The sequence below is a fragment of the Mercenaria mercenaria genome, chromosome 14 (genome assembly GCF_021730395.1).
Source record: "Mercenaria mercenaria strain notata chromosome 14, MADL_Memer_1, whole genome shotgun sequence".
Taxonomy (NCBI): domain Eukaryota; kingdom Metazoa; phylum Mollusca; class Bivalvia; order Venerida; family Veneridae; genus Mercenaria; species Mercenaria mercenaria.
Window position 1 is genome coordinate 50,741,772 of NC_069374.1, and position 19,634 is coordinate 50,761,405.

General features: G+C 34.7%; 1 long non-coding RNA gene across 2 annotated transcripts in view; it reads left to right on the top strand.

The window, feature by feature from the left end:
- LOC128548495 (uncharacterized) overlaps nt 1-15,424 on the top strand; it is a 235,397-nt gene extending 219,973 nt beyond the window's left edge. For both annotated transcript variants that reach the window (XR_008367107.1, XR_008367106.1), the window contains 2 exons: nt 14,506-14,639; nt 15,291-15,424. This is a non-coding gene — a long non-coding RNA (uncharacterized LOC128548495). The remainder of the gene's footprint in view (nt 1-14,505; nt 14,640-15,290) is intronic.
- Nucleotides 15,425-19,634: the final 4,210 nt, after the last annotated feature.

The following is a 19,634-nucleotide window of genomic DNA, read 5'->3' on the forward strand; positions in this document are numbered from 1 at the left end:
ACAATAAAAAAAACCCACACTTTTGACTGTCATGTTTTGTGGATTTTTTCTAAGTCTGTCGTAGTGCAGTTGTTTTGATTTTACATGTAACATGCACCACATTATTTTCAGAATAGAAATTTACGAAAGCGACCTAGTGACAAGCAAAATCTTCCGTGAGCCAAATGTATGACATATAATTGTACATGCGGTTTTTCAGGAAAAAGATATGAGATTTGAAAAAAGGATCCTTAAGACATTTTAAAACGTTCTTTTCACCTCTCACGAATGACTTTTAAAACGTGAGAAAGTGGTCTACATTTTTCTCTTTCTTTCTATAACGCTTTCTATAACGCTTGCATATATTTTGACACCTGTCAAGCAACACTATTTATAAACCTGATGTTTATTTCATTTAACGCTTACGATGGTGTAATTTAATCGGTAGAATATAGTAAAATATAATAATTCATGATTAGACTAAAAAAAAATTGATCAAAGGTATGTAGATTTTACGAAGAACCAACACGGTATTCAGCGTTAGATTCTTAGCCTTTTGTACTTATAAATAATATATAACATCAGTAGCAGTAGAAACAAGGTATTCGTAGTCACAGTATAAAGTGTTAGCAATGACAACAGTAGCAGTAGGAACAAGGCATTTGTACTCGGAGTATAGAGTGTTAGCAATGACAACAGTAGCAGTAGAAACAAGGTATTTGTAGTCGAAGTATAGAGTATTTGCAAGGACAACAGTAGCAGTAGAAACAAGGCGTTTGTAGTCGGGGTATAGAGTGTTAGCAATGAGAACAGTAGCAGTAGGAACAAGGCATTTGTAGTCGCAGTATAAAGTGTTAGCAGTGACAACAATAGTAGTAGAAACATGACATTTGAAGTATTAGTATAGAGTGTTAGCAATGACAACAGTAGCAGAAGAAAACAAGGCATTTGTAGTCTCAGTATAGAGTGTTAGAAATGACAACAGTAGCAGTAAAAATAAAAGGAATTTTTAGTCGGGGTATAGAGTGTTAGCAATGACAACAGTAGCAGTAGAAAACAAGGCATTTTTAGTCGAAGTATACAGTGTTAGCAGTGACAACAGAAGCAGTAGAAACAAGGCATTTGTAGTCTCAGTATAGAGTGGTAGCAATGTCAACAGTAGCAGAAGAAAACAAGGCTTTTGTAGTCTCAGTATAAAGTGTTAGCAATACAACAGTAGCAGGAGGAACAAGGCATTTATAGTCTCAATATAGAGTGTTAGAAATGACAACAGAAGCAGTAAAAATAAAAGGACTTTTTAGTCGGGGTATAGAGTGTTAGCAATGACAACAGTAGCAGTAGAAAACAAGGCATTTTTAGTCGAAGTATACAGTGTTAGCAGTGACAACAGAAGCAGTAGAAACAAGGCATTTGTAGTCTCAGTATAGAGTGGTAGCAATGTCAACAGTAGCAGAAGAAAACAAGGCTTTTGTAGTCTCAGTATAAAGTGTTAGCAATACAACAGTAGCAGGAGGAACAAGGCATTTGTAGTCGGAGTGTAGAATGTTAGCAATGACAACAGTAGCATTAGGAACAAGGCATTAGTATTCTCAGTATGGAATGTTAGCAATGACAACAGTAGCAGTGGCAACAAGGCTTTGCAGTCGCAGTAGAGAGTGTTAGTAATGACAACAGTAGCAATAGAAACAAGGCATTTGTAGTCGCAGTATAAAGTGTTAGCAGTGACAACAGTAGCAGTAAAAACAAGGCATTTGTAGTCGGAGTATAGAGTGTTAGCATTGACAACAGTAGCATTAGGAACAAGGCATTTGTAGTCTCAGTATAGAGTGTTAGCTATGACAACAGTAGCAGTAGCAACAAGGCATTTGTAGGCGTGGTAGCAATGACAACAGTAGCAGTAGAAACATTGCATTTGTAGTCTCAGTATAGAGTGGTAGCAATGACGACAGTAGCAGAAGAAACAAGGCATTTGTAGTCGCAGTATAGAGTTGTAGCAGTAACAACAGTAGCAGTAGAAACAAGACATTTGTAGTCGCAGTATAAAGTTGTAGCAATGACAACAGTAGCAGTAGGAACAAGGCATTTGTAGTCTCTGTATAGAGTGGGAGCAAATACAACAGCAGAAGAAGAAAACAAGGCATTTGTAGTCACAGTAGAGAGTGTTAGCAATGACAACAGTAGCAGTAGCAACAAGGCATTTGTAGTTTCAGTATAAAGTGTTAGCAATGAAAACAGTAGCAGTAGAAACAAGGCATTTGTAGTCACAGTAGAGAGTGGTAGCAATGACAACAGTAGCAGTAGGAACAAAACATTTGTAGTCGCAGTAGAGACTGTTAGCAGTGACAACAGTAGCAGTAGGAACAAGGCATCTGTAGTCGAAGTAAAGAGTGTTAGCAATGACAACATTAGCAATAGTAACAAGGCATTTGTAGTCGCAGTATTGAGTGTTAGCAATGACAGCAGTTGCAGTAGGAACAATACATTTGTAGTCTCAGTATAGAGTGTTAAAAATATATAAACATTTATAATCGCAGTTCAGCTAGTTTGCAATGACAGCAGTAGCAGTTGAAACATTGTATTCGTATAATAAAAAAATGATATTAGTAGTAGTAGGAACATGTCATGTAACGTCGCACCAGTTGCAGACGAAACTCGTTGCATTATAAAGGGACTAATTCACACATTTTAGGAGAGAAAATAAATCTATAAAAACACATTAAAAGTGAGAATTCTGAAAGTGACATCTGGTACAAACTGATTGACATTACAATATTTTTTGCAAGATATTCCTACAGATAACCAAAATATCGTAGGCCTTACAGTAGGTAGTATAGTGTTGCAAAGTTTTTGAAATAAGGCAGAAAATTTACATTCTTCTTGCAGTTTTACTTATATTGTTTTACTTTTATTTGCACAGACTTTATCCTTTTTCAGTGTCATTTATAAATTCTGTGTCAAACTTGTTGGAAATGAACATGTTGATAAATTTAAATCAAAATGTAGGCGAGTGGCTTTACAATGAAATTAACTAAAAAGCAATACCCCCGATAACAACAGCTGATCAGACTACGAAATGAATCCAAAATAAAATAGAAATAATTTGTCTGTACTTTTCTATGAAGTTTTAAATCATTATCTCAAATAATAGCAACTATAGGTATCGCACAGTAATACGGCGCTTTGAAATGTAAACAAACAAAACAATAGCATAAATTAAGTCAATACACAACGTTTACGTTGCAGATAATATTTCTTCATTGGCCGAGCGGTATTGGAATCCGTCTTATACTTTTTCGTCGGGAGTTCGATTCTGGACCCGTAAAAAGTATTTTTAAAACTGTACTTAATCTCTTTTTTTTCAATACGATTCAACGAAAACAACAATAAGTTGTTAATCTAATACCAGGGTGTTCACTAATTTGTATCTTATGTCACTGTTATCACGTAATCATGTTTAAATCATGTTTAAATACGCTTAATCTTTAATATGATCAAACGTGTTTGAGGCTTTCGTGAATAAATAAGAAACTAGAGACCAACAAACTTACACAAAGTATATAAATCAAATGCAAAATAAAATAAAAAATGACGGATGCAAGGTTCGAACAATCAAAACTATAACTACAAAATTATTACATGTCTATCCACTCAACCTACTGCGCCATCAAGCTAACTATTGATCGTACTTCTAATATATTTTGTTTTAAATGGAATTGTTAAGTACTGATTTCTTTATTTACATGTTGCTAAAAATAAAAACGCCATAATACTGTGCGGTACTTATATATTTTCTGATCAAGGTATCAAATACAATAAAGTCTTCGTTGAATGAGCCGTTGACTCATTCACCTATACTAGTACTAATAATTTGAAAATTGGCTAAATTGTGTTAAAATTAGGATTGCGTTAATGCTGTAGTTAAACATGTAAATGCAGGGTTTAAATGTTTAAAGGTCAGTTTTTCTTAATCTGCATCTTTATCTTACACTTTGACGATCACTCGAATATAACCAATCTGACACGCTTATATATGTGATAACCATTGTAATATACAATTAAATAAACGATAATGAACGTTTTGTTGACAAGGGTAAATGATTTAAAAAACTTTATGAAATAAAATCTGCAATCCAATACGTCACCAGAAGCTTACTAATATTTCACCATTTAGATACATGTATGTTCTTCCAGAAAGAAAATCTGTTGTAAGAGAATGAAATAATTTGTAGCAAACATACACGTATTTTCAACGATATTAGTTTATATTTCAGACCTGAAGGAAGATTTGATTGTACTCTACAGACAACAGTATCAGGACCTGCCTCTTTCACCTTTGATAGAAGAACCATACCCTCCACTACTACAGTTTTACGTCATGCCGGACATAAACTCGGTGGAAATTCAAAGGTCGTTTGGAGGTGGCAAAGAAATTAAATCAAAGATCTCTTCACTTCGTGATGTGTTCTACAAGAAAAGCTAAACGTGTCGTGAAATTTACCTTACAGCAAATGCTGGGTTCGGGAAAACTGCATTTAGTAAGCGACTCGTTTTGACGTGGTGTCAAGCTAAAAAGCATATTGAAAGTGATAAAAAAGTCTTTAAGAAGGAAGATATTCAGGCAATGTCAGAGTTTGAATTTGTTTTCTTGTTATCATTACGTGATTTTTCTGAGGAATGCGACATTGATGAGATGATCGTGAAACAAATAATTCCACGGCTGGCACACACTTCTGTAACTGTAAGGAACATAGAAACTATTCTTTCTAAAGGTAAAGGGTTGGCAATTCTTGACGGGTTAGATGAGTGGACACATCCAACGTATGCCTGTATGCAAGGACTAAGCGACATTCCACACAGGAAAGCTAGGGAATGCACAATCCTCACAACAAGTAGACCGTGGAAGTTGAGTGTTATCAGTTTAAGTTCAACTCAAAAGATCAAAAGCTGGAACTTGTCGGACTTAATAAAACGTCTGCTAAGGAGTTAAAGGAAAATGTGATCTCACTTCTGTGTGGCGGAACTGACAAAGAAAAAATCATTCAGGACTTTAATACCACTCTGGCACATAAAGGTATTTTGGATTTGGAACTTACTCCACTCCTACTGATGTATCTTCTGTGTTTATGGTGTGATGAAATAGATCTAGGAAGATCTAAATGTGAGTTATACTGTCAGATTGTTGAACTGCTCCTAAAACGAACGCTTCAAAAATGTCAAGACATGCAGCAGGCGCGCGAACCACACCAAAGTGATATCCCAAAATTCTTCAGCAAACATGTACTTTGCAAGAAATACTGTTCACTTCTGAAAGTTTTAGGACAATTAGCATTTAAAACTTTATTCAGTAAAAAACGTGAAAGCACGCTGGTTTTTCAAAAAAATATCGCCGAAAAATATCTTAATACAGATACCGATTATTTGAAATTATGTCTTCTCTCAGGAATATTAACACAAAGTAAGGAAGTAAAATTAATCAGTCAAAGTTTTAAAGTTTCGTTTTCCCACAAAACAGTACAGGAATTTTTCTGTGCGCTACACATTTGCTGTCAAACTGAAAGTGATGTCCAAAATTTAGTACAACAAAAATTCAGCAAAGTACAAAGTATTCTTGATATGTCGCAAGTCTTTGTTTTCATCAGCGGAATGAATGCAGAAATCATGTCTTCAGTATCACGCGGGCTAAAGTCTATAATCAGTAAAGATAAAATAACGAGAACATACAGATCTATTTCACGTTACGATTACAGGTACGTTGATCCTCTGAAAGACATACAAAACATGTACATTTCTTGTTTGAACGAAAACCCGAACAACACTTCTCTTTGTTTCCAGGATTTTATCATCGACTACGACTATAAAAAAGAAAATAACTTCTTGAATTTTAACTGGCTGGCAAAACACATTAAAAGTAATATACAGTCAGTATTAATCTGGACGGGTGTTCATAGTTTACGTGAACTTATCAATCAGTGTGAACTTGATAACATGCACAGCGTCAAGAAAATATACTACCGAGGGGAATGTAAGGAAGCGGAAATTATTCGGTTGTTGACAAACAAGTCGTTGGAATGTATAACTGTTATATCACATGCATGGCAAGGTAATAACTTTATACCCGAACTTAGTTCTTGTTCCAGTGAACTGTCTAAAACATTTCAGAATATTTCTCAGTTACAAGCAATTCATATCAGTTGTTTCCAGATGGAGCACGATGTGCTGAAGGAGTTTCTGAATTATATTATAAACAGACGATCAATGGCGGAGATTAGATTGTGCAACTTAAGCTGTGTCACACACGATATTTCCTGTGGGGGAATGATTTTGGACTTTTCCCAGCATTCAGATCTAAGGATGTTAGGATTGGTCAATATACCTGTGTCAGAATTAAAAGTGAATGTATCGTCGTTAGAGGATTGTCATGTAGGGCGTTTATCTAAACCCGGTCTGGTGACGTCATTCCTGAGAGAGCTGCCAGCAGCCAGTAAACTATACACATTTAGGTGTGGTTTTCTAGAATCTTCTGGTGACATTGAAACATTGCTGAATACATTACCATTGTAAGTTTCAGTGAAAGAAGTTAGGTTGGGGAATATCAACCTAGGTGAAAGGTCACTGTCTCTGTCACCAAAAATGGGGACTTTACAATATGTTTACTTGCAAGGTATAACAATGTCTGGTTCATCATTACGTAATCTAGTTAAGGTAGTACAAGATACAAGATACAAGATACAAATTGTTATTTATAGTCGGGTTGCAAACAATATAACATTACCAGAAGAGAACCTTCCACACTCAGTGATATTAAGAATAGCAGCTTGTAATATAACACCGGAAACAGAATTTGAAGACTTTAAAAAATATATAAAATCATCGGAGAATTTCGTGGTCACGTTTGATGGAATCAGTCAGTTCAAACAGAACGTGTTTGAGTTTCAAACAACTGAAGCTGGAAGTCGAGCACATTAAATTAACCAGTGAACTAGCACTGATAGTGTAAATATTTCATGAACATAATTCATTAAATATATGTAACATAAAAACAATACACAGTGACATATGACATATGACATATATATATTTGTGCAGAGTTAAAAATAGCCGCAGTGAAATACACATGAAAATCAATTCTGATGAAACTTGAAATGGAATCTAGTTTTGTACATGGATGGACAGATGGACGTTTTCCTACTTTGATATGTGAAATATATGACACGAGTTAGTTATTTTATTCGTTTTTATAAGACCGTTAAACGGTTTGATTTACCAAATCATTTATTTAACATTACTGCAGTACACTTTTCAGAACTGATTTGTTGGCACATTGTTTTTGTACAAGTGTCATACGATAAAACTTTCCAATCGCCGTTGGTTTAAGTTTCTGATAAAGTCAAATATCTCTCTTGAAACTTAAAATATGTATTTACTATCAAAGTCAACGCCAGAAGAAATAATCCTCATAATTCTGATTTCAATTTTGACAGAATTTTAAATGCCATTTCTAAGTTTTGTTATTTTTTTTTGATAAAGTCAAATCAACATCTGTTGCTATCAGAGATTTTGACTTGAAACTTAAAATAGATAATTACTATCAAAGTCTACACAAGGATAATTAATCCCCATAAATCTGATTGCAAGTAGATTTACGGTGATGTATTCTCCTTGTGTAGACTTGGAGATATGCCCTTTCTAACTTATATTATTTTTTAAGCTTTTAGATAAAGTCAAATATCTCCTCTACTTTCAAAGGTTTTGCCTAGGAACTTAAAATAAATATTTAATGTAACTATCATAGTCTACATCAGGAGACACAATCCCCACAACTCTAAATTGAATTTTGACAGAGTTATGCTCCTTTTTAAAATGATTTTTTGTTGCTATTTTTTGATAGTCAAATATCTCTATTACATGCAGGGGCAGCGAAATCTGATTTTGACTTGCTTGTCCTTTTCAGTCAATTGCTATTTTGTACTTGTCCATATGATAGTTATATAGTAAATTCTGGTCAAATTTCACTTGTCCGTACAGGCTTTGGGACAACCTGGGCAATATATACGGACAATTGAACTTGCCGCCGTTGACATGTAGTATCAGTCTTCCAAAGCTTTTGACATGAAACTTAAAACAGTTATTAGCATCGAAGTCTTCAGTAGAAGAAAACAAATTTTAGTAAGTGTACATTTTTTGATAAAGTCAAATTTCTCTGTTTCTATCAATGTTATTGATTTGACACTTAAAGTTGTTAAAGGGAGATAATTTTTGTCTACGGGACAATGGTCCGTCATACACAATAAATTATGTGACATTTAAAATTCAGAAATTTCTATGGGACAGTTGTGACTTGTGTACTAGGAATTGGCACTGTAGTATGTATATATTTCAGATTAAAGAAACCCTTAATTAAATACAAGTAGTTACTAAAACTGTAACAGCTTCTCAGCATTAATGTCAATAAAAGTTTATACTGGGTAATTCAGAGTTAGTTTACTCTACTTTCCTGGTAGAACAGAACAGTACTCCTTTATACCACTGATAATAAATGTAAGTCTTATGAACAATGCTCTGATCATACCCTGAATAATATTCTTAATATAATTTAACAACAGTTTACCTGTATGTGACAAAGGTAAAATTTGTCAACATTTAATACTTTCGAAGAAGAAACAAAGACTAAGTGTACCGGTGTAATGGTCAGATTTTTCCCCAGTTAGTTTTTTCTCCAGGAGAAAAAATCGACTGGTTGTCCCCCCCCCCCCACCCCCCTCACCCCACGCCGGTTGGTCGCCCCCCACCCCACCCCCAGTTTTAGTGCATAAACAAGGGAGGAAAACAACTGGTTGTTTTTTTTCTGTCCCAGGTTGTCTTTTTCTTTCCTAGTTTTTGTGCATAAACAAGGGAAAAAACAACAATCAGTTGATGTTTTCTCTCCTTCTGATTGTTTTTACCCCCTATTTTTTTGCATTAACAAGGGAGACAAGAGGACCATGATGATCCTAAATCGCTCACCTGTCCCCACATGAACTGAGTATGACGTCGTTTTTTCTATTAGTTGACATAGTGACCTAGTTTTTGAGCTCATGTGACCAAGTTCTGAACTTGACTTAGATAACCTCAGATCCCCTTTCTAAATTCCAGTTTGTTTAGTTCTGCCCATTGTTTTCTCGTTTGGGGCAAACCCTTTACTTTATATGAGGATCAAACGCCGCTCTTCATGGAATTACACGCCTGTTTATCATTGAAGGTTCCATGTTCACCGCCGTTTGAATACATCTGCGGATGTCTTTAAATTGCTTTTTGTACTTTTAACATGTGTAAATGTTGAGTTCTGCTCAACCCGGGGCTAGAGGGCGTGGACGATAGCATGTATTTTCCACTACCGTCCATGAACAGGCTCAATCAAACCGAGACTGCAACATTTTCGTTTTTGTCGTGTTGGGCGACCTGTGAAGTTTCCACTTTTATCTATTTTAGATATCATCAAGATAAAAATTCTGACCAATTTTCATAAAGATACATTGAAAAATATGGCCTCTAGAGAGGTCACAAGTTTTTCTATTATTTGACATAATGACCTAGTTTTTGAAGGCATGTAACCCAGTTTTGGACTTGACCTAGATATCATCAAGTTGAACATTCTCACCAATTTTCATGACGATCTCATGAAAAATATGGCCTCCAGAGAGGTCACAATGTTTTTCTATTTTTAGACCAACTGACCTAGTTTTTATCCGCACGTAACCCAGTTTCGAACTTGACCTAGATATCATCAAGGTAACCACTCTCATCAATTTTCATGAAGATACAATGAAAAATATGGCCTCTAGAGAGGTCAAAACGTTTTCCTATGTTTAGACATAGTGACCTAGTTTTTGACCGCAGTTGACCCGGTTTCAAATTTTTCCTAGATATCACCAAGATAAACATTCAGACCAACCTTCATACAGATCCTATGAAAATTATTGCCTCTAGAGAGGTCACAAGGTTTTTCTATCATTTGACCTTCTGACCTAGTTTTTGACCGCCTGTAACTCAGTTTCAAACTTGTCTTAGATATCATTAAGATGAACATTCTGACCAATTTCCATGCAGATCCCATGAAAAATATGGCCTCTACAGAGGTCACAATGTTTTTCTATTATTTGACCTACTGACCTAGTTTTTGAACGCACGAAACCAAGTTTCAAATTTATTCTAGAAATCATTAAGATGAACATTCTGACCAATTATCATGCAGTTCCCATGGAAAATATGACCTCTAGAGTGGTCTCAGGTTTTTTTTATTTATTTGACCTAATGACCTAGTTTAAGATCGCACGGGACCAAGTTTCAAATATAACCTATATATCATCAAGTTAAATATTCTGACCAATTTTCATGAAGATCGATTGAAAAAGATGGCCTCTAGGGAGGTCACAAGGATTTTCTATTTTTAGACCTACTGACCTAGTTTTGGATTGCACATAAACCAGTTTCAAACTTGACCTAGATATCATCAAGATAAACATTCTGACGTATGTTCATGCAGATCCCATGAAAAAATATTACCTCTAGAGAGGTCACAAGAATTTTCTATTATTTGATCTACTGACCTAGTTTTTGACCACAGTTGACCCAGTTTCACACTTGATTTAGATATCATCAAGATGAACATGCTGATCAATTTTCATGCAGATTCCTTGAACAATGCGGCCTTTACAGTGGTCACAACGTTTTTCTATTATTTGACCTACTGACCTAGTTTTGTACTGGACGTGACCCAGTTTCAAATTTGTCCTAGATATCTTCAAGTTGAACATTCTGACCAATTTTCATGCAGATCCCATGAAAAATATGACCTTTAGAGAGATCACAAGGATTTTCTATTATTTGATCTACTGAACTAATTTTTGACCTCACGTAACCCAGTTTCGAATTTGACTTAGATATTATCAAGATGAACATGCTGACCAATTTTCATGCAGATCCCATGAAAAAATGCGGCCTCTACAGCGGTCACAACGTTTTTCTATTATTTGACCTACTGACCTAGTTTTGTACTGGACGTGACCCAGTTTCAAACTTTTCCTAGATATCTTCAAGATAAACATTCTGACTAATTTTCATGCAGATCCCATGAAAAATATGACCTTTAGAGAGATCACAAGGAGTTTCTATTATTTGATCTACTGAACTAATTTTTGACCTCACGTAACCCAGATTCGAATTTATCTTAGATTATTATCAAGATGAACATTCTCACCAATTTTTATGAAGATCTATTGAAAAATATGGCCTCTAGAGAGGTCACAATGATTTTCTATTATTTGACCTACTGACCTAGTTTTTGACCGCATGTGACCCAGTTTCAAACTTATCCTAGATATCATTAAGATGAACATTCAGACTAACTTTCATAAAGATCCCACAAAAAATGTTACCTCTAGAGTGGTCACAAGCAACTGTTCTGAATATAATTATATCCCTTAATGCAAATTATCTATATATATATATATTCAATGTATCCTCGAGATCCAGTTAACTTTCAGAGAGAGAAAATATAGCTTCTCTGGTCCCAATCAGTTATAAAGACTAAAATGTCATTACTAATTTGTGAGAAATGAAAACAGAGATTTGAGTATATATATGCAAATGTTGAACCAGTACGAATGTGTAGTACAATTCGGGCTCGTGTATAAAGCAGCATCGAAACTATCTTATTGGGTTAGTGGACTTGCAGTGTCATGTGCGTGTTCGTCTGTACTGCTAGGCGCTTTGCCTTAATTAGTCTGGTATATTGTGGTGGTGATTTAGTTCGTATAAATTGTCTCTACTATGTAATAATTTATAATGCGAACTTGTATCATAGCGGATCTCACGTATGGGAAAGTCAACTGTTCTGAATATAATTATATCAATATATGCCAACTGTGCAATATTGGTTTTACTTGTTGGAAAAGTCATGCGTTTATGTGATAACTTAATTATTTGTAAAACAGTAGTTTACGAAATACATTTTATTGTTTGCTGAAATTGCTTATTCAGATTAAATGGTTGTTATATGCTTGCACATGTTTTATTTTTTGACTACTTTTATGCTTGACTATATAAAAGTACTATGTATGACATATATTTTGCAAAATAAAAGGCAAAATTATGTGAATACATTTAAAATGCATAAAATATGAAGATGATTAAAATGTGAAGATAATTAAAAGATGTTATTGAGTTTTGACTTGAGTTATTACTGAACACTTTCCATTGCTTTGCCATATAATCACAGAGCCGTTGGATACTCTGCTTTTGTGTGGGCACATGTCCAGCATAGAAACCATATTGTTTTCATAGCAACAAAATACATACATATATATTTTAATACTGCCATTTATATATTCGTCCAAATTTCATAAAAGGGTACTTTTTCAAATATCGCAGGATCCCACCTTGTGTGACTGACGAATGGGCAAATACCTCACGGGAACTAAAACAAAGTTAGATACCCAACACGACCTTACTGACCTACATTTGTACTTTTACTTCTCACATGGACTTTTGGTTATAATAGAAGTACATCTAATACAGCTATTCTGCAAGATGAAAGTTGAATACTTGATGCCCTCCCTGAATAGATGTGTTTTCAAAACTGCATCTGCAAAGTTATTCAATTAGTCTCTTTCAGTATTGTCTTAAAAACACAGAATGATAATTATCTTACACTGTAGAAACTCACTTTAGATATGACAAAAGGTTTCACCCAACGATAACGTGCAGGAGAGCTTTTCACGACATTTAGAAAAAAAATCACTTTACTCTATTTTATTTTCCATCCGTTCGTCTGTCAGTCTGTTTGTCCTACAGTCACATATAGTGGATTATGCGATAACTACAGCTAAAATGAGAATTTCAAGTGAAATTAGGGAATCTGAATACAGATTCCCTTTTTATAAAATATTAAGTTAATTCTGTAGTGCAAAATAGTATTGTATTGAATATGGGTCATAGATATAGGTTTGGCTTTATCTGTCCGTCTGATTGTCCGCCATCCGAAATTTTGAATGATTACAATTAAAAAACATCTAGGCAAGAATTACCTTAACTAACCTTAAACATATAATATTTTATATATTAATAATCAGATATTTTGACAAGGCGTACAATGTTTGATATATAAGGAAAAATTATTTTCAAACAAATATGACTGTATAAAGCATAATGCTTGCAAACATGGACAGGTAGCGAATGTACATCAGAAATATGACTGATTTGATAGTACTAGATAATTCAGTATCAATTTCATTCTCTTGATAGCCACTATTAAAATACCGGTGAATAGAGGATATTTTTGGTTGCGGGTTTATCCCCCTACCAAAGTTAAAGTGAATTTCTGACAATCATAGCAGGCACAAGACCACAGTTACTTGCCCTTGGTTGACCACAATACGGAAGTGGTTACACGGAAAATAGTTCCTCTGTTTGATGGTGAATATTGGTGAATTTTTGAGTGAAAGACCTGCAATAAATGGCATGATTTAATAGAGGAGATATGAAATAGTAGGTACATGTACAATTTGACAGAATGAAAATGTCAGAATATGCATAACATGACTTTTTGATAGGGCCTGTTTTGCCTGTTTGCGGCCATCTAGAGAGTATTCTTCATACGCATGTGATTTGGTTCAAAATGGTGGAAAAAAGAGCCGGTCAACCCAATGTTTACTGTGGCTGGAATTTTTTCTCTTGGATAGTTCTGTTGAGTTCAGGTATTTTTATAGGGGTTGGAATGCATGCAAAATTGCTATAGTGTCCAGTGCCTATATAGAACATATAGTAAAAATAACTGTGGTCTTAGGCCTGATATAGTGGAAAATGTCAGAAAGTAAATTGTCAATATTTTTGTTATTTTTCAATCTACATGGCTGAAATTTTGACACTGAATGGCTGGTAGGCATAGAAAACTGGTAATTATTTAGATTAATCATTACATTTGCTGAAATTGCTTCAGTTTGGGTAAAAAGTATACATGCACTTGAAACTTGTGAAAAATCCTACTTTCAGTTTACATATTTCTGGATTTTTTCTAATTTTACAGGTTTTCATGCATGAAATGCATTTTTATAAGTTCTTTGTTTGAAACCGGTATGCGGAAAACAAAATGGGGTATTACAAATGCCGCGATGTGATATTTTTTGATTTTTTAGAAATTTGAGCTGCGACTGAGGAAATCTGACCTAAAGTCAGATATGTATTTTTTTCTATTCTTGTTTACATAAAATTGCTCTTTTGGTTACTTGAATTTACACAGTACACACAGTCTGAATAGTGAAATATGTGTAATCATAATCTGTGCAAGAAAAATCAGTTCAAGGGCTTGAAGATTGGACAGATTAGGCCTGAAATTGGCATATTTTAATTGATTTTGAAGGAAAACAGGCAGATTTTCACACAATATGACTTGCATATTGGTTTCCTTAATGCTTAATTGAGCATAAATCATCATATCTGAGGTCCTGAATTGTATATTTACTTATTCTGTTGGATTTCTTACACTTTTAGTACCTAAAAACCTGAAATGAGAGCGCTCGGACAATGTGAAGTTTGTCGCATAGACGGGGATTGACCGCCTTTGTACATATATGTCTACAGCTTCTCAGATTTGACCGAAGACAGTTGTTCGGTGTTGTGAATGGGTAAATAATTCCATTTTAGATGCTTTTAATCAAGATCAGGTACTCTCTGTGATTTTGTAAAATTTAATAGACTTCATTAAATTGCATCGGCAAGCGAAAAAAAGCCAGAAAATAGAATTGTAGTGGAATAACATTATTTCAGCCAGTTTTGCCATAATGACTACTTTCTAAATCATGTGTGGTAGTGAGATAACATTTATAATCAGTTACCATGAAATTGGACAGGAATTTGTTCATAATAGTTGATGCAGTAAGCTGTATTCCCAGTGTGAATACTCAGTTCAGATTGTAGCTAATTTCACCTGAAAATAGTAAACATTGCTTCAGATCTAGCAGTCAGTAAAGCAAGGAAACTGGACAGACTGCTTTTTGATTGATAGTTTTGTTATTCAGACTGTTTGTTATGACACATTTTACTTACATAAGACTTGAATTTGAGGTTTTATATTACATTATGACAGTTTCAGTATGGGGAAAGGAGACTGTGATATAAATATTCATAGAAAAGTTGCTTTGAGGGGCACTTTTTAGCATTTCACACTTTCTTTGCAGTCAGATTGTTTTGAAATATAGTTTGCACATACATACAATCATGTAAACTGATTAAGTATTCATTCTAAGAAATTATGACTAGCTCGACTCATATTTCAGATGTTGTTCGGCCGAAGGCCTTCCAGTCACACAGAAGATCCTGGTTCGGTCACACGAAGGGTCACTTCCATTGATATTAGTCACAGAAAAAATTAGGAGCACCAGTTGTAGTTTCTCAGGTTGATATTTATTAAGGTTTTTGCTGAAATTTAGCCAGTTTTGGAACATTAAGCAGGCAGTGATGTACATTAAAATCATTCTTTATAGAGATAGGGGCTGTTTTGCCAGAATGCTCAGCTGTGATACACAGTGTAAGATTTTGTGCAGTGTAAATGGTCATGGTGTGCATGTTTCATTTACAGAGTGCACTGAATGCCTGTAAACTGTAAGATTTGAGTGAAATATTCATTCCAGAAAGACTCATAAGCTTTTTAGTAAGCTCACATATTGGATTTTTCAGAGCTGTTTGCCTCATTTTACCTAGGGTAGCCATAAATGAATGATCACTGAAAAGTATATGACACATATATGTACAAAAGCTATTCATTCTCATATTTGCCACATACTGGGCTGCTTAAAAAGGGCAAATTTGACAGCTACAGGATTTTTCTTAGTTCACATTTTACTTTTTCGTGTGAGCAGACTCCGCGTTTTTGACGTGCTTTTGTAATATGAATAAGTTTTCCTTAAAATTGGAACAGTGATATTGTAATCAGACTTGAAGTGGCTCTTAATTTGGATAGATGTATATTAAGGAAACATGCTGTTTTTTATTTTGGGTGAAAATCTCATCAAACAAAAAAGTTATAGAATTTTGCGTTTTTTTCATCTGAAAAGTACGCGAACTTTTTTTTTGCTCAGATTTGACCGATACCATGTGTAACATTGGAAGCTGTCAAATTTTAGTGCATAGTTCAACAAAGGTGTAACTTTCAGATTTAATTTGCTTTACATCTGAGATTATACTGGTAAAATATTTTTTAGTTTGGAGAGAAAAAATAGGTCTAAATAGGCACAAGACCAAAAGTTACTTGCCCTTGGTGACCACAATACGGAAGTGGTTACACGGAAAATAGTTCCTCTGTTTTTATGGTGAATATTGGTGAATTTTTGAGTGAAAGACCTGCAATAAATGGCATGATTTAATAGAGGAGATATGAAATAGTAGGTACATGTACAATTTGACAGAATGAAAATGTCAGAATATGCATAACATGACTTTTTGATAGGGCCTGTTTTGCCTGTTTGCGGCCATCTAGAGAGTATTCTTCATACGCATGTGATTTGGTTCAAAATGGTGGAAAAAAGAGCCGGTCAACCCAATGTTTACTGTGGCTGGAATTTTTTCTCTTGGATAGTTCTGTTGAGTTCAGGTATTTTTATAGGGGTTGGAATGCATGCAAAATTGCTATAGTGTCCAGTGCCTATATAGAACATATAGTAAAAATAACTGTGGTCTTAGGCCTGATATTACTTGCTTCCAAAATCACACCAAAAGGATGTTCATGTGCTACACAAAATAGTCCCATCCATGAACATTGTGGATGAATTATCAATGAATAAGCAGTTCTTATTCAACCTGTATCCACTCACACTGACCATTTAGATTATATAAGATCTATCAATAATAAGGTATTCAAGCCCATGTTTCATGTTACATCACAAGCAAGGTCAGGTAGAGTTCATATATGAAGCACATAAAATTGTATTTGTGTCTTATTCATGTATATTCATAGACTGGCATTTAAACAGAAAATAAATCTACCAAAAACCCGCAACCATCAGACATTTCAAGGTTTTCATTTCTTTTGACATTGTAGGATTGGAATACATTTACCAGATGCGATATTTCCACGAGTGGCAGAGCCATTAGTGCAAATGTAAGATATAGTGTTTATAAAAGATATTTTGGTCTTAATATGAAACAAAAGGCTTTAAATATTTTATAATAAAATATATGTAGAAAAGGGTAGTCATAGTAAAGTTTAATTAGAACTGCTTAGATATAAGTATGAAAATAGTCTTTGCGAGAAAATGCAGTTTTCTCACAACTTAGAAAAGTTTCCCAGGAAACGCAAAAAAAAAAAAAAAAAATTCACCAAGAGCATTATAAGTATCATTTTCTTGAAATGCTATTTTCCAACAGGGCAAATCTAGGGTTACGGATCCGTACCTCTTGAATCTGCTTCTAGAGGTACGGCGGATTCATACCAGAAGACAAACCTGTGAGGGGTTTTCCAGGCGTACGGACAAAGCTTGTTAGAGGTTTTCTAGGTGTACGGGTCTCCGTTTTTACAGCAAATACATTTCAAATCTTCTTGAAAAAAAAAACTTAATTAGTATCCACCTTAATCTTGGATCTTAATTGTTAACAGATAGCATTGTTCACCCGACTCTTTCGAAACGTAAAACACCAAATTAATCACCGTAGGTCACACTGGCAGAAAAAAAGATTAAATATTAAACAAATAATGTTAAATCATGTTGTTAAAACAACATTTGTTTTAATAATAACTATGGTATTTATGTTTTGCACACATTTGGTAACAGTAAGGTGATACAAAGGGCTATTCCAATTTGTTTTTACTTATGTCGGTTAATTGATTATTGAACAATTAGTTCCTTGCCGATTGTCATTATAATTATTTTTTCTTGTTAAAGAATAAAATAAATGAATATTCTTATGCTTAATTTATATTTTTCTGCTGAATTAAAAATATCATTCATTCAAGTGTTCGATGAACTCGTTAATTTGTTATCAACAGTTCATGTTACAATAAATTGATCGGCACGGAACAGTGTATTCATTTGGAGTTAATCGTTTATTTAGGTTTTGAAAGAAAAGGTAAATAATCGGGTGAACACTGGTTTCTGCTGTAAACAATTTAGATCCAAGTTTTCGGCGAAAACTGATAAATAAAATCTGTAAAAAAGATCCTTTGGAAGCACAAATGCAAGCAAGAAGAATAATAGCAGATTCGGTTTGATTGAATCTGTTTAATATATAGGGTAATGAAATGTTGAAATGTGCAACATCTCTCACGTACCTTATCACCGGCTTTAGCGTAACTCTATAACACATACGTTCAATTAACTCCATGATCCAAAAGGACCAGAAAAAACAACAACACTGAATCCAAGTACGGGGAGACTTTTTACAGCTGCCATACGGCACTTAAAAATTGTTGTTGTGAGACAAGAGGAGTAATAGCAGACTCAGTTTGACTGAGTCTGTTCATGAAACGTAATGAAATGTGCAACACCTCTCACGCCCCCTATCACCAGCTAAAGCGGAACTGTATTACAAATTATTATGTTAATGGACACCATGATCCAAACGGTTCAGAGAATGTAACAACACTAATCCAAGTACGGGGAGACTTTTTACAGTTGCCACAAGGCACTGAAAGATAACCGTTGTGATAGGTATTAAAATCTGTATGAAAGATCCTACGGAAGCAAAGAATGCAGCCAAAAAGAATAATATCACGTTCGGTTTGACTTAGTCTGTTCATGTGAGGTAATGAAATGTGTTACACCTCTCTTGCCCCCTATCACCGGCTTCATCGAAACTCTAATACAAATATGTTAAGTGGACTCCATGATCACAAAGGACCAGAAAATATGACAAAGTTTTATTTCTAATTTCATTTCTGACAAAAGTCTAGCCAGTGACTTTTATACTATGCTATGCTACTGATACTATCTGTAAAGTATATAGACTAGTATTCCATCTACCCGTTACGCAAATAAAACAACTTAAATAGACTATTTTTGGGTTCATTTCTTGTAATAGCTGATGGCACAAGATCAAAGTTATTTGCCCTTGGTTGACAATTCGGAAGTCGTTGCACGGAAATAAGTTCCTCTGTTTGATGGTGAATATTGGTGAATTTTTGAGTGAAAGACCTGCAATAAATGGCAAAATTTCATAGAAGAGATATACAATAGTAGGTACATGTACAATTTGACAGAAGGAGAATGTCAGAATAATCACAACATAACTTTTTGATAGGGCCTGTTTTGCCTGTTTGAGGCCATTTAGAGAGTATTGTTCATACGCATGTGATACGATTCAAAATGCTGGAAAAAAGAGCCGGTCAACCCCATGTTTACTGTGGCTGGAATTTAGTTCTGTTTAGTTCAGGTATTTTTAGGGGTGTGGAATGCATGCAAAATTGCAATAGTGTCCAGTGCCTATATAGAACATATAGTAAAAAAATCTGGATTAGGCCTGCTTCTTAGCTTGCGTATGCAGCACTAAAAACAGGTGTGAAAAGTTTACAGAGGTGATTCCAAAGCTTCGGTCTTTTTCGTTGTGTTTAAAGAAAATTTTAATTGTAACACCCGACCCTCCGAGACTGAAACACCCGACCCGCCGAGACTGACCGACCCGACCTGCCG